At 35.3% G+C, this 12,822-nt stretch overlaps 1 protein-coding gene and 1 long non-coding RNA gene across 24 annotated transcripts in view; one reads left to right on the forward strand and one right to left on the reverse strand.

Moving 5' to 3' along the window:
• The window catches only part of ZNF385B (zinc finger protein 385B), a 387,675-nt gene that overhangs the window by 227,592 nt on the left and 147,261 nt on the right, over positions 1 to 12,822 (forward strand). The gene's annotated exons all lie outside the window — the stretch shown is intronic.
• LOC140624431 (uncharacterized) overlaps positions 1 to 12,822 on the reverse strand; it is a 38,542-nt gene that overhangs the window by 12,728 nt on the left and 12,992 nt on the right. For 6 of the 13 annotated variants that reach the window (XR_012023918.1, XR_012023921.1, XR_012023911.1 and 3 more), the window contains 3 exons: positions 6,272 to 6,363; positions 1,992 to 2,134; positions 1,413 to 1,486 (listed from right to left, as the gene is read on the reverse strand). This is a non-coding gene — a long non-coding RNA (uncharacterized lncRNA). Of the gene's footprint in view, positions 1 to 1,412; positions 1,487 to 1,991; positions 2,135 to 6,271; positions 6,364 to 7,787; positions 7,906 to 12,822 lie in introns of all 13 variants that reach the window. The other 7 variants (XR_012023917.1, XR_012023914.1, XR_012023919.1 and 4 more) reach the window with 3 other exon arrangements.

Raw genomic sequence — 12,822 nt, forward strand, 5'->3', positions numbered from 1 at the left:
GAAGCGGATCCAAGACCCTGCAAACACTGTTGCTCATTCTCTCCCAGAAGTGTGCCCTCCCAGTGTGTTCCCCGAATGAGAAATTCTTATTCAGGTCATCCAGATTTCACTCTGTCTGGAATCTATGGAAATTAGGAAAATGTGACCAATATCTAAGTGTCAAAAGTAGTTATCCCCAAGTGATGGAAATAGAGATTTTCATTTTCATTTTTATCATATCTTGTGCTTTTCAAAATTTCTGTGATACAGCTTTACTGCTTTTATAATGAGAAACTCTTCAATTATTATTTTTAGAGTGGTATGTTTTGTCAAGGAAACTCTTTTAAACACAGAATACAGAAAAACTGGAATGACATGTCAGTCATTAAATTTTAACTTATTTGCATATTTTATAGACACTCAGTAAATCTGCCTAAACTCTAGTCTAGAATTTAGAAAACTCTAGATTTCCACAGCTCCCAAAACATAAAGGAGATAATCTTTTTTGTCAGAGCAAAAGAGAAGAAATAGATTCAGACCCAGAAAGCAGAAATGGTGCTTTCTGAAGGCAACGCTGTACTGCCCAATGTCTAATAAGGCATTTCAAGAATGTCTGTGACTCCCATGTACTGGTGAAATGCAGACCCTCTACCGCCCAGCCCTACAGTAATGAGAGCTAAAAATGACAGCTTGTGTTACTGGTCAGGCCTAAACTCTAGACACCTGTCAAGGAGTCGCTCAGTGTCACATACTCTTAACCTTTTAAATTTTTCTATGATCAAGGAGAGCCCTTTTCAAACTCTACTTCAAATTCTAATCTCAATTTACATGCTTCACAAGTAGCAGAATCATGTTTCCCACTAGTAATCATTTGATCAACTCTGATCTACACATTAGAGGTAATCTTGTATAAATTTTCACAGACATGTTAGTGGGGCACCTGGGTGGCTCAGTGGTTGAGCATCTGTCTTGGGCTTGGGTCGTGATCCCGGGGTTCTGGGATCGAGTCCCCCATTGGGCTCCCTGCATGGAGCCTGCTTCTCTGTCTGCCTATGTCTCTCATAAATATTAACAACAACAACAGATATGGTTAGTGTATTTTCTACACATTTGTTGATGGCCAACTACTACTTGTACTCCTTAAGTTATTACAAAAAATAATAATAATAATCTCTATTCAGATTTATAAAATAATGGGTTCTTATTTTCCAAAGGTCGTTTATGATCAGTTCAGAACTCACTAATGTTGGGATGCCTGGTTGGCTCAGTTGTTTAGTGCCTTCCTTTGGCCCAGGGCGTGATCATGGAGTCCCAGGATCAAGTCCCGCATTGAGCTCCCTGCATGGAGCCTGTTTCTCCTTCTGCCTGTGTCTCTGCCTCTCTCTGTGTCTCTCATGAATAAATAAATAAAATCTTTTTAAAAAAGAACTCACTGGTGCTGAGAAACCCTCCTCGCCCAGATAGTTATGTTTTCTTCAGAAGAGTTCATAGGTTTCAGGCTAAATCCCTGTGTTAGAAGAAGAAAAGGTGACTTTCTTGTTATTTGCTGTCCTGATTTACTGGGATGGTGGAGGCCTCAGGCCTCTAATACCACTGGCATTTGCCGGGTAGAACCAGTTAATTCACCTGGGAACACTATACATAAGGAAGTGAATTAATAATGGCCATTTGGGCTCCCTGTAATTACTAAGCTCATTTGATAATGTGTGAAAATAAATGCATCTTAAGGCATAAGGATTCCTGACTGTTCACTTTTGACATTGAACCAAATCACTCAATAAGTATTCATATAGTTCCTGCCAGGATGCACATTTTACGAGTTAGGGTCTATTGTCACCCTACTTGTTAAACAGCGGTATGTGATACTTACTTTGGGGATCCAGCATGAATGACTGCTATTGGGTCCCACCTTCACGACCCATAAGTACACTCTAAATCCAAGACCATGTGTTGGTCTCTTTCTTAAAAAAATAAAAATAAAAATAAATACATAAATAAATAAATGTACTTACAACTGATTATTCTAGTGAAATTAATTTTCATTTGTTTCATGCTTAGAAAACAATTCTTCAAGTGGTAGATGACTTGGGTTGGTTTATAAACTGGAGAATATGACCCAGATGAAATAGCACAGGAAGCGGTATGTCTAGATGTCCTATATTTAATCAGAAAATGTTTCCAGTCAGGTAGAATGATAAGTAGCATGTACTGGAATTAAGACATATATTTTAAAAAATGATTACGTAACATTAGCATGTCAAGATATATTGCTACATGCATTTAAAAAAAATCAGTGTGTGTATTTTAAACATGCGTCTATTAGGTACTCAAAATCCTTGACATGTGGAAAAGGACTTCCTTACATTAAAGATAGAAGATACACTGTTTCAACAAATATGAAGCCAGAAACAAAATAACATCAGACGAGCACTTCTTAAAATGCGCAATGTGGAAAACGAAATCGCTTCACAATTACGTACTTTGTATGAAAAGAAAATACTATTCCCTTGTGCTACTGAATATAAAGTGTTTTTGGATTCAGTTAAAAGGTGTGTTTAGGCATAGTGACATTTTACAATTTTAAATGTTATATAGTACTCTTTGGAAATACAGTTTGAGAAATTCCCTCCAGAAACCACGTTGACAAAGATAGCATTTATAAGCAGGCGAGGAAATTTCCTCCAAAACAAACTTGCTGTTTTCCTTTGCAACAAATTAAAATCTGTATGGAGTAAGCTCTATGATATAGTTATGAATACTTACCACATACAAAAATATTGACTTTGGAAAAGCCTCTCCAGGTTTTAAGGCCTACTGATAATATCATTTGCATTTGAATTTATACGATGAGCAGAGTTTAATAAAGATTACCGACATCAACATTTTTAAATTGTAGGAAGGGTTGATGGAAGTTCCAAGTTCCAACTGCAGTCTTCTCTGGCCAGTTAACTCAGAAGTTCTAGATAATATGACCATTCTTTTAATGGGCTAGAATTATTTTTATCATTATTTCTCTTCAGTTCCATGTCTTCTTGTGATCACTCCTTTTTTCTAATCCTCATTAGCCCTGTCTTAGGAATCCACTTTTTAAAATACATTTACATTTTTTTTTATAGTCCTATACTTTTAGGGTTTGGGGCTTTTTATTATTTTTTAATCTTTTGATAGCTTTTCCAGTTGGCTTTTCAACTTATTGAGGGCAGAGTCTCCGTGGGCTCACTCTGATGTTTCCCACAGCGCCAACCCTTAGAGGAGGCTTTCCATAAAAGTGTTCTAAATGGACTCAGCTTTAAAACTGATCGCAAATTACCACAGAGGCACTTTCTGAAGGGAGCCTTGCATTCAACTTCTGATAAATATCAGTGTCTACCACAGCCTTTTTCTCCTCTTTCCCACAAAAAGAGAAGTACCGTATTTTGTGTGGAAAGGGAATGTGGAGGAAGTACCAGAGTGAAAAGAACTAAATTTTCGTCACAGCTACTTTGGTGACTAACCCTGAGAGCTTTTCCAAGCAACCAGATGCTGTCAAGCTGCCTTTATCAAGGGTCAGCTGGGGGTACCATGGACTTGGCTCGCTTCTTAGAATTGCTACTAGTCACAGGTATGAGAGCACTCTTGAGTTCTATGACTTACCGTAAAAACACACACCTGAAAGCGTTGCCCTTACCATAATACCCTGTGTGTCATAATGTTGTTTGAAGGTCCTTGGCCATTGCATTGTTGTTGTCATCGAAAATAAATTGCCTTTGAAAAACTGAGATCCTAGAAACCCTGTTTTAAAAGATCCATGCTTCACCAATGCTTGTACTCTGAGCTAGACCCCAGTATAACCATTATTTGAGGCTGTCTTGGCAGAGTGGTAACACCAGCTGACATATATTGAGTGTGTGTACTTCGCTAAGTGCTAGGTGTGCTGTCCCTTTTAATCCTCAATACTTTCCTATAAAGGCAGGTACTTTGTAGGTGAGAAAACTGTGGCTTGGATAGGGTAATGTGTCAAAAACCTTACAGATCAAAAGGGGCAGAGCTAGACTTGACTCCACATTCGTCTCCTCCAGCACCAATGCATGTTTCTTCTGCTCTGCCCTGGCAATACTATGAGCTAAAGCCCGATCAGTTTTGTAGCGATACAAATCCATGAGGAAGAAAGTTAAATAGGAGGTAAAAATCAGACTGTTTAATCTCAAATTGGTTTGAAGATGCCTGGGGAATCACATTGATCTTTTGAGGTAGCTAAGAAAAATTTTAGCATCTTTGTACATGAAGAGTTTTTAAAATACTAATCAATGAAAACTAAATATCAAGATACGTTTCTTACATGTTGCTTAGAACATGTTTGTCAGCAATGGGCGAATTTTCCAAATAGGTAATTTATGTTATAATGTCAGGATTTTGTTCTCTAATGTAACATTCGATTTATAATAACTTCCATTAAAAAAATGATAGTCTAGTGGCAGAATCATTCTGGCTTTTCAGACTCTCATTTATTGGCAATATGTATGATATTTCCTTTGAAAAATTGCAGAGTAGTGACCATTATAGAAGGCAAAAAAAAAAAAGTAATTTATAGCTAGATGGGCTAGTAGAAACAAACTCTGACATAATGTTCAAAGTATATCACAATTTGGCACTCTTATGTGATTTGCTGAATACAGCGTTTATGATTATTGTAACAGTGTTTTAAAAAAGGAAAGCCTGCATGTTGTATTTTGGATAATAAAACTCTGAACTTTTGTTTAGTGTCTTAAAAGTAAGCTCACAAAAATAGTCTGATCCCAATTACACATTTTATTAGTGGGCAGTTTTAAGTACTGTGTAAAGATCTTCTCAGGGTATATTCTGATGAAGTCTCAGACATTTTATAGAATAAAATAACCACATCTAGCAGTATGCCAGTGCTCAATAATCCTGAAAATCCTAATACATCACACTTGTTATATTCCTCTTTTTTTTTTTTTTTTGGTAGAATCTACTATAGAAAGACATTCAATTTCACTTGATGCCACAGATTTTTCATACATCTCCCACCATTGTGATGAGAATTGTAGGTTAGTCACTAAGTAGTAAAAATGCAGTCATTTTGACCCTGCCCTTGAAATCACTTTCTGGTTGACTCTTTGGATATTGTTGTAATAAAAGGTTCAGCAGATCATAGTTTTAAATGGAGAAATAGATAATAAAAAAGCAAATTATCCTAATGGCATATTTGGGGGGAAAGATGTTTAAAAACTTAAATCTTTCCTTTTGACAATGAAATTTTAGTATAACGTTTTAGTGTAACTGGCTCTGTTGATGAAATTTTAGTATAATGTTTTAGTGTAACTGGCTCTGCTGATTTTAAGGGCTCTTGTAGATATTGACTGCAAGGATATTTGTAATAGGTATGTTGTAATTAATACAGAATTTCAAGTAACTCAGAAACACGTACATACATGTATCATAGCTGTGTCCTAATTTCAAGTGGTAAATGTGAGTTTGGAAGTAAAAGGTTCTTCAAATAACTTGGGCACAAGCTAAAATTAGTTTTTTTATATCAAGTTCTATTTTTTTATATACCAGAGCTATAAAAGAAAAATAAAATCCACAACACAAAACTGCAAAATTATTATCATGCTTAGATTTGGAAACTTCATATACTTATTATTATTAGGTTAAAAGTAAGAAAAGTTGTTTATTCCACACCCGTTATCTAGTTTTCATAAAGCATAAAAATGATAATACTAGATTATAACCAAGAATTCCACACACAAAATGAATATTTTATTATTGCTTTGGGATATTTTCCGAATATGCTTCATGAACTTCAAAATCTCTTATTCTTGCTTCACCCAGCCCTAAACACTTACTCCTCCTCCTCTTAGCATAAAGCTATCAAATGGGCTGGCAATAGCCCCAAACCTAAAAGCAGTTTCTAGATGTTGCTGAAGAAATATGCCCAGAGTCTGTAATGCTTTCAAAGGATTGTAAGAATGTGCAGTTTTGTCTTGTATATTCAAACAAGATGGTGCTGACTGGGATACCAAGTGTGTTATCACTTCATGCAATGAAGAGTGAAATGGCCTATGTATTTATAATGCCACTTAAATCTTGTCTTTTTTTTTTTTTCTTCTATCCACATATATTCACAAAACTTTTGGGAAACTTGGCTGGACTTCACCATGTCCTTCTCCAGTGGGAGTTTAATGTTGCTGTTGTGTAGGGAAGGTGGGAGGTGGAAACATTTTTTCCTAAATGGAATGTGGGTCTTTCTGTGAGAGTAATATAATTCTGGGAACTTTGGGTAGGCACTCACCATGTGCTGGTTTCTGTGATGGAGGAAGAAAAATAAATAATATAGGATTGGTTCTTGACTTTAAGGATCTCACGATGTAGTAGGCAAGACTGCTGTGGAAACAAGTGGCATTATACAGAACAAGAAATGCAAAACAATTACTTTAATTTTGTAAAGCAGTTTAAATGGCTATGCTCTTCTATAGATCCACCAGAAGGGATTTCATTATTCTTTCAATATAAAGGTATATACCTCCTCAAAGATTTGAGAGATAAAATATTTGATCCAAAAAATATAGAAATGGATACATGATCAGCTCCCCAGACTTAAATATTTAGATAAACATTTTCTCATTTGGAGTACCCACCTTAGGAAAGTAAGCAATACTCTCTTTTGATGAGAATATTATTAGATTTCCTCTGGTTGACTTGCTTGCAGAAGTAATTTAATACTGTCAAACTTGTCAGTGTCCAATTTACACTTTAGAGTTTTTCAGTTGAAGTGCTAAACCCCCCCCCCTTATTTAATTGCATATTAAAATGATATTTTAAAGAACTGTTGTATAGTTTTTGAATGGTATCTTTAGTTCCCAATATACTGGAGTTAGTTTGTTTTATTAGAATTCAAATTGGGTTTGTTATCCTACAACTCTTTTATTTGTAAACATTCACTAGCGATGTTGGTTGGGCCATACAGCAAGGCAGACCCCTAAATCTAGTCTGAGCTAGAAGACTGACACAGATGAAGACTCAGCTCCCATTTAGAGTTGTTTTGACTTAGGTTTGCATTTAACATTTTTAGCATTATATACTGTAGAGTCTCCTTTAATAGAGGTATCTTGACAGACATAAAACTCAGGGAGAAAAATAGTTCCATATAAAACTATAAAGAGTATTTGTGTTTAAATTATTTGGGAAAAATATTAAGTAAGGAAATTTGAAGAGAGTTTCTCTAAGTTTTGTCCATTAATTTAGCTGTGACTGAGAAACTTTGGCAATTAGTTGAAATGAAACATTTGGCTGTTCTTTCTTTGATATGACAATATGTGATACAAGTTTATGAAGTATTCTCACTTTGTTTCTGTTAATTCTCATGGTCAAATACTTTCCATCTACATGAGTTTGGCACTAAATTTTATAAGGGAGTGAATATCTCAGGTTTTTGAATCAGAAAATCTGGGTGAATCTCAGCTTTGAAACTCAAACAGCCTAGTTTTGAGCAAGTCCCTTAGCCTTCCTGGAACTTCCGTTTCTAAACCCATACAGTGGGTATGTTTTGAACCAAAAATTTGAACCAAAAAGTGTACCAATAATTAGATCACTCAAGAGATTCTGTAGAAGATAGAGGTATAACAGCAAGGCCGTCTGTTGAAAAAGTCAAATACCATCTGTTACTCAAAAAGGTCTAAATACTTATTCATTCCTGCAGAAGTGTTCTGCTATCTGTTAAAATACACACACACACACACACACACACACACACACACTGTTTATCAATACAATTATTAAAATGTTCATTTACTCATTTATTTTTCTACCTTTTGTCAAATAGGATGCTTTCCCTGTATATGGATTGAGCAATGATTCCTCACGTATTTTGGAACTCTTTACAATAAGTGTCCTCAAGAATCATTTTCTTCTTTACACTGCATATATCTAAAGCATTTAATATAAAAATCTATTACTTATAGCAAGCTGTCCCCCTAATTAATTAAAAAGAATGAGTACAAAATGCTTTTTTAAAAAAAAAAATTTCCAGGTGTTATATGCAACTGATGAATCACTAAATTCTATCCCTAAAACTAATAGTTTTTTTATAATACAATATATGTTAACTAAATTGAATTTAAGTTATAAATAAATAAATAAAGTTTCTAAACCACAGGAATTTTAGTAAATTCTTCTGAAAAGGATGTGCATTTATTTTAATGCATTTTAATGTTTCAAAGTGCCAAACAAATAGGTCTTAGAAGATGTCAGAATTTGTTGTTATGTAGACAAAGCCTTAATTACAAGGAACTTATGGTAGTTATTATAACTTTATGTTTTTTTCAGAATCCAAATTTAAAACCATAATAATGTATATGATTCATGCTTTTGATTCATCATGTGCACAGTCCCACACACCCTCAGACATATAGATTTTATCTTTTAATAAACACATACTAGAATATTGTGGATTATGTATCTTGTAAATGGACTTAATTTTTGACATATTCAAACACATGTACTGATACATATATCAAGCAAAGGCCTTACCATGTTTGGGACACTTAAAACCAAAGTACATTTGGACTATTCCATGATGGGAATAAGGAAAATTCCATGGTGAGCTCCATAACCTAAGATCTACTAGCCTCATTCATAGGAAAACCCAATCCATATCCTGCCTAAACTGGTATCTCTCACCATGGTGAAGAAGGATGCAGACTATACAGCACATGATCTAAAGCGCCAGAAAGACCCATGGCTGAAGAGACAGTTGAGTAATTTCAGGCATATCAAGAAAACAAACTCATTTATATGGATTTTAGGTTTGGCTATGTTTTTAAGATATCTTCCTGAAAGCATGTCAAGATTTACTAATATTATTTTTGAGTTCTCAAAACTTTGTATTTATAGAATGTCTTTCATCCTAAAGAACCTAAGACAGAACCACTTTACTAACCATAAACTAGCTTGCAATAGGGTAGACTGCAGTTACCATGGCAACTATGTTATAAATCTTTCTTTTCACTAAGTTGGAAGTTTGTCAAGATTCTTTCTTTGGACTGACATTTTCAATGCTTGAACTCTAGTGAAGATTATTTTTACTTTTTCATATTGTGAAAAGTTGAATTAATCTTTTCAAAGACTTTTGTGTGTATTGAATTTTTTGTATCAGAACACTTCAACTTAGATCATGAAGTTCAAACCAAGAAAGAAAAGGGCCTCTGAAGCAAAAATACTATTTTTTCCTTAACTGTAAGACGTGAACATCACATATACTTCATATCTATCTCATGAAATATGCCAATGTTCCCAAACTACATTAAAGTGTAAAATAAAATGGTATTGGGATGTAGCTTCTATCCATAGGACTTCTGAATGACTGCCACAAAGATATCTATGCATCAGTTGTATGAGAAGCTCAGATGGAGTGACTGAGGAGAGATGGATGGGAAGAACCCAAAAGACTAATAGACACTTAATTTCAAGGGTGAATTTACTGACTTTTGGGAGATAACTGTGAAGGGTACAGATAACTTTGCATTTGCAGTCATTGACATCATATTAAGCTATATGCATATTCAATCATAGGTGCTAAGGCAGTGAGTGCATCTTATTTGTAAAATACAGTCAAAGCAATACCTACATCTATATAGTAGATATTGGCCACTACTGAATTGTGGTAAAGTGTTACGATGCCTTTTAAGATGGTGCACTATAAATCCACAATAAAAATATAAGACTTGTGGTGTTTAAAAACATAAGAAGCAAGAAAAGAACAAGAACCAAGGGAAATTGGGTCTTTCTAAAGAGATAGATTAGGTGCCTGGATGTGGGGTGCTGTCACAACAAGTAATTAAATAAGAACAGCTGTGGAGAAGGGAGTGGATAGAGGCTGGAAGAAAATTGAGGAGTATAATAGAAAAATCTTAGATCGCCTTGAACAAACTCTCAGAAATATGAACATTAAAGATGCTGCTGGTTGGGGCTTAGTAGGAAGTAAGAAGCATTTTCCTAAGAAACAGAAGAATGGGAAGCTTTGTGACACAGTGGCAAAACTCAATGGAATTTATCTTTTAGTTATGTGGAATACTGAACTTGGGAAAGATGAGCTGGGATATCTAGCTAAGGGGGTTTTCAAGTAAAGTGTTAAACATATGACCTGTTTCTTGCTACTTAGAGTCAAGTGCAAGAGGAGAGATATAAATTGAAGGAAGAACTGTTAAACAAAAAGGAAACGAATGAAAATTTGGGAAATTCTCAATCTATTCAGATGACAAAAAAACTAAGAGACCTCTGAAAGAAAAGAACTAGAAAGAAAAGGGAGAGAAGAAAAAAGCCAAGGGTGGCTGTATAACTTTTTGCTGAAACCTTTAAAAGATCAAATGATCAGTGTTCCGTCATAAAAATGTAAAATTGTGCCTCATAGCTCTTCACAATTAAATTAGAGAGCTTCCAGGAATTTGTGTTGCCCTCACCCATCTCAACAGGAGCCAAAGACAAAAAAGGAATTATCTCAAGAAGATTTGTGGATATGGCTCTAATGCAGAGCACTGTTGTATTATCCATAAAAGACACAAAAATTTGGGGATGCCTGGGTGGCTCAGTTGGTTAAGCATCTGACTTTGGCTCAGGTTATGATCTCAGGGTCCTGGGATCGAGCCACGTGTCAGGACCCGCATGGCCTATACACAGCTCTGCTTTGACTCTGAACTCAGTGGGGAGTCTGCTTCTCTCCCTCTGACTCTTTCTCTTCCTCTGCCCCTCCTCCTGTTCATGCTCACCCTCTTTCTCTCAAATAAGTAAATAAAATCTTTAAAAAAAAAAAAAGACAAAAATTTTAAGAAAATTATATCAACAGAAACACTACCAATTAGGACTGAAAGGAACAAAAAGAGTACAAGGTGAAAGGAGGCTCATGGACCCCAAAATTCTATTTATAGGAAGCAGGCTAATATAACTGGATGGCTGCAAACATGTTACTATTGTATAAAAGGAAGGATGACTCAGGGAGTAGAACCAGAGGTCCAGAGAGCAGAACTGAGATCCCCTGGATCAAAGTCCAGCCTGTTCAACACCCTAATTTCAGCCTTATCAGACCCTAAGCAGAGAGCCTAGTAAAGCCCACTCAGACTTCTGACCTACAGAATGATGTAATATTAAATGGATGCTGTTCTAAGCCAGTAAGTTTATTTGGTAATTTGTTATGCAGCAATAGAAATTTAATACAGATATTAATAACTTGAATCACTAAGAGATTTAAAGAATTTGGTTTATGCAAATTAAAAGAGAATAAAGTGGTTCCATGAGGTCTTTATAATAAATTCACTTCTAAACTATAAATCTTTGCTCTGAAAACAGCTGTTCAAATGTTTTATGTTCTGTATAGTTTCTATTAAGTCACAAATGCATGTATTTCTGATCCTAGGAACTCACTGGTTATTTTCTACTTCAAACTCATCAATGTGCCCTTAGAGAAGTAGATTTTAATCCTCTCCTTCACAGCCTTAGTTGTACACTATGGAATCTCTTACCTTTCTTGCGTACACATTGACACCATTCCTTGAATTGTTTACTCTGTATAGAAACTTCACATATCAACCTGAACCTTAAGTATCACTTCAGAGTAAAAATCCAGGTGGGAAATTTTTGTTTTCATCACACAAGACCATAACCAAGTCTCCAAATGAAGGTAAATTGTATGGCCTATGTTGGAAGAATGGCCAGATCACCCTTCCGGAACATACCAACTTGAATCCTTTTGTTTTCCATATAGCAGCAATAGAAGGTATAGAGAGGTAGGAGAGGGAGCTGCCTGGTATACTAAGAATTTGCTATACTACTGAAGAAAAATAAAAAGTAGGCCATGGTGGGAAGACGAAAATTCTATTTCTTAGGAGAAATTTATGTTCCATATTTTTTTTAATTTTGAGTTCTCACTTTAAGGGATGATGCCTTGGTCAGGGGTCAACTGCAGGGAATAAATTCATATTAGCTAATTCAATAAGAAAGGGGTCTATTAGAGCATATTGAAAGACTTCCAGAATATTTGGGATAGCTGAGAAATCAAATTACCTTTAGCTTGACTTTCCGAATATGACTCTAAGCCCTACCACAGAATGTGGCTTTGACAAGGAGCTGCTGTTACAGCCACAATTGAGAAGCATCACCAACTTGCCCCTCTGTGATCACGTGTAGCATCACAACCAGATGCCTTAAGCCCTGGGTCTCTTTGCATGTGACCTAATTTAGCATTCATAATTGGTGGAACCAAAATCATATCTAGAACCCTAGCCACAAGAGCATACAGGAAATGTAGTTATTAAGATTTTGGGGGGAAGAAATAAGAGGAGAAGGTTGGTATTGCTGTTGAACAACCACAGAATCCCCCTTGAGGCCCTAAGATTTAAATTAAGAAGGCCAAAGAAAGCCATTTCACATAGGAAGCCAAATTCTCTATTTTGGAGGCAGTGATGAAAAGATAAGATACTTAAAGGATCATTTTTCCTCTGAATCCTCCTACACTCAAGTTTTAGTGAAATATATTTTTTTTCAGTTTTAGTAACATGTTTTAAATCATAGTTTTCATTTTTGACAGTGTGAGGTCTCAATGATTAATATTAAATGAAGAAAAAAATTGTGTTATTATTTCTCACTGACATTTATTTTATACTTAATGAAATATACTTTATCACATTGAGATCTGCAAAGTCTGCTAGTCATGTCTTACTTATAACAAGAGTTCACCTATGTCACCTGAGAGAGTGGCTTCGTTTCATGGTTTGTATAAGATACTGCTGTCCTGAAATGAGAATCCTACTTAACACAAGCTTTTTTTTTTTTTCTTTTGGCATTATGTCTCCC

The sequence above is a fragment of the Canis lupus genome, chromosome 34 (genome assembly GCF_048164855.1).
Source record: "Canis lupus baileyi chromosome 34, mCanLup2.hap1, whole genome shotgun sequence".
NCBI lineage: Eukaryota > Metazoa > Chordata > Mammalia > Carnivora > Canidae > Canis > Canis lupus.